The sequence below is a fragment of the Galeopterus variegatus genome, unplaced genomic scaffold, assembly GCF_000696425.1.
Source record: "Galeopterus variegatus unplaced genomic scaffold, G_variegatus-3.0.2 Scaffold15159, whole genome shotgun sequence".
In the NCBI taxonomy this organism is placed as follows: domain Eukaryota; kingdom Metazoa; phylum Chordata; class Mammalia; order Dermoptera; family Cynocephalidae; genus Galeopterus; species Galeopterus variegatus.
In genome coordinates, this window is record NW_007741270.1 from 5,119 (window position 1) to 7,617 (window position 2,499).

Consider the following 2,499-nt stretch of genomic DNA (forward strand, 5'->3'; position numbering starts at 1 on the left):
AGCTCACCATCCATCGGACCAACTCCGTGCTCTGTGTTACTGTGCTACCTGTCCTGAGGACCTTGTTGAGGGCTGTGAGCAAATAGCCAGGCACTAACTTCTCTCCTGTGCCGCAGCGTTCTGAAGATCACTCTGGGAAAAGGGAAGGATGCCGCTCTTCTTCCGAAAGCGAAAACCCAGCGAGGAGTCTCGGAAACGCCTCGAGTACCAGATGTGTCTGGTGAGGAAAAGTGGGTTTCCTCAGACTCCATCCCATCTCCTCCTCTGCCCCATGAAGTAGGGCTCCACACTGCCCCCAGGCAAGCCACGCTCCCTCGCATCTGCCTCCCACACCCCCAGAGGAAATCGTCTCTGGCTCCGACCGGACAATGAGGCCCCCCTCAAGTGCACCTCCCCTCCTGGACTGAGCTAACTTGTCACTACCTGTTCNGCTCTAGTTTGGATCTGCTGGTGGCACTGACTGTGTTTTAGGGACTAGAAGTGATTCCCCACTGAGTCTGTTAGAGTCCTCCAAGACCATCCTCAGAAAGTACCTGAGGAAACTTCTCTAACGTGCAGGAGAGGTGGGGTCCCGGAATGGGGAAAGTGTAATGCCAAGATCTCACAGTGGGTCAGTGGCAAATGTGGGCTCGGACCCAGGTCACCTGTCTTGTCTTTCTGCTCTTTCTACCCCGTCCTGCTGCTTATTGTTTAGCCCACAGAGAACAAGGTGCTGAGCACCTCCTGTGTGGGGCTCAGGGCACTGATTGACGGACCAGGTAGACATGGCCCCTGCCCTCATGGAGCTCACCATCCATCGGACCAACTCCGTGCTCTGTGTTACTGTGCTACCTGTCCTGAGGACCNTGATCAGTAAGGACTAAGTAAAGCCGGTCATATTAACCACTACGTTACATTTACAGCACTGGAAACACAAGCTACTGTTATTCACAAAGATATTCGCCCGCACCCCATTTAATCCTCCCGACAATGCTATAACAACTTCCCTGACCAGGAACAGGTTAAGTAGGATGCCCAATGTCACCAAGCCATTCCTGACTTCAAACCCCTCACACTTCGCCTCCTCGGGCCCAGCCCTTAAGAACACCAAAAGCAGCAGTTGAGGCACGTGTTAAGTGAGCGACTGTAAGGTATCGGATCGATTTTTCAACTATGACCTTCCTGCGGTACCTAGTGCTAGTTCAATGGCTCAGGTGAAGTCGGGAGTGACAACGCAAGCCAACGATGAGACGCTGGCACAATTATGTTTGCGCAAACTAGGGCTTAACTGTGCTCTCATCTGAATAAAGAAACGCCCCTTGGCCGGGGTAACTTACCAGACCCAGGGGGCCGATCTTGGGGGACAGGGCAGACGTGGCCCCTACTTCGCCACCGGTGCACCTCAGGTACACTGGGAGAAAGGAAGGGTTAGTGCCTCTGCAGAGGGCGCCCCCGAGCCACAGCCCTCTCCCCTACCTTTCCGGGGCTGGTCACAAAACCCTTTGCCTCTTCTCCAACCGGCACCAAGAGTCCCAGCGGCGAGCGAGGAAGGCCACCCGTTCCTCCCTCGGGCGTTGGTAGCCCCGAGCCCAGCGCAGGCGGCGGGGAGGCGGCCGCGGGCAAACCCAGTCGGGGTAGCAGAAACGCCCGGAGACAAGCCTTACCCTAAGGCGTGCGGCCTGAAAGCCACCGCAGGTCGTTGGGTCCTCCCTCCCTGTCTACACGTGGGGAGGCCGAGGCCCAGAAACCTCAATCTGCAGAAGAAATTCTTGATGTCAACAACAATACTATCACTGCAGGAGGACCACTAATGCCATGCACACTGGCTCTCAGAGACCAGACAGCCAGACACTGGGCTTACTGTATGTGCTCAAGTAATTTTCACAATCTGAACACATGTTCCTAGGATACGTCATGTTAAGTAGTTTACCAAATGTTACATAAGTGATGAGTTAATATTTGTTTTGTTTTGTTTTGTTTTTTCATTTTTTTATTTTTTAAATGATGACTGGTAAGGGGATCTTAACCCTTGATTTGGTCTAGTCAGCATCACACTCACCCAGTGAGCTTACCAGCCCTCCCTATGTAGGGATCAGAACCCACGGCCTTGGTGTTATCAACACCACACTCTCCCAAGTGAGCCACGGACTGGCCCTAAGAGTTAATATTTGTACCCATGTCTTCCCTAGCTAGGTTTATGCTCTTGACAAAGCCTTCCCACAAAGATAACACTGCTCACAGCTCACCAATGGCAGCAAAGAAACCTATCCAGGAATCCCAGAGGGTGGCTACCTCTACACTCCCACAAACCAAGCGCCAGAAATCAATACCTGGGCCTGTCTGTTCTGAATGGTCAATTTCACTGTAATCCTCAGACCTTTCCAGTCACCGGTTGCCTTGGCGATGTCATCACCAAACTTTTTTGGAGACTGTAGAAATATAGGGACATAATTACCTTGTGACTGAAGTTGGACCACACCCTTAACACCTGTCCAGTAGTGTGCACTTTGCAATACCCCA

The 2,499-nt window shown here is 52.5% G+C and overlaps 2 long non-coding RNA genes across 2 annotated transcripts in view; one reads left to right on the forward strand and one right to left on the reverse strand.

The window, feature by feature from the left end:
* Positions 1–1,724, reverse strand: part of LOC103582171 — a 6,842-nt gene extending 5,118 nt beyond the window's left edge. Inside the window, exons 1-2 of the long non-coding RNA XR_549732.1 lie at positions 1,644–1,724; positions 1,317–1,390 (exon numbers count right to left, since the gene is read on the reverse strand). This is a non-coding gene — a long non-coding RNA (uncharacterized LOC103582171). The remainder of the gene's footprint in view (positions 1–1,316; positions 1,391–1,643) is intronic.
* LOC103582170 overlaps positions 1–2,499 on the forward strand; it is a 9,654-nt gene that overhangs the window by 2,812 nt on the left and 4,343 nt on the right. The window lies entirely within an intron of this gene.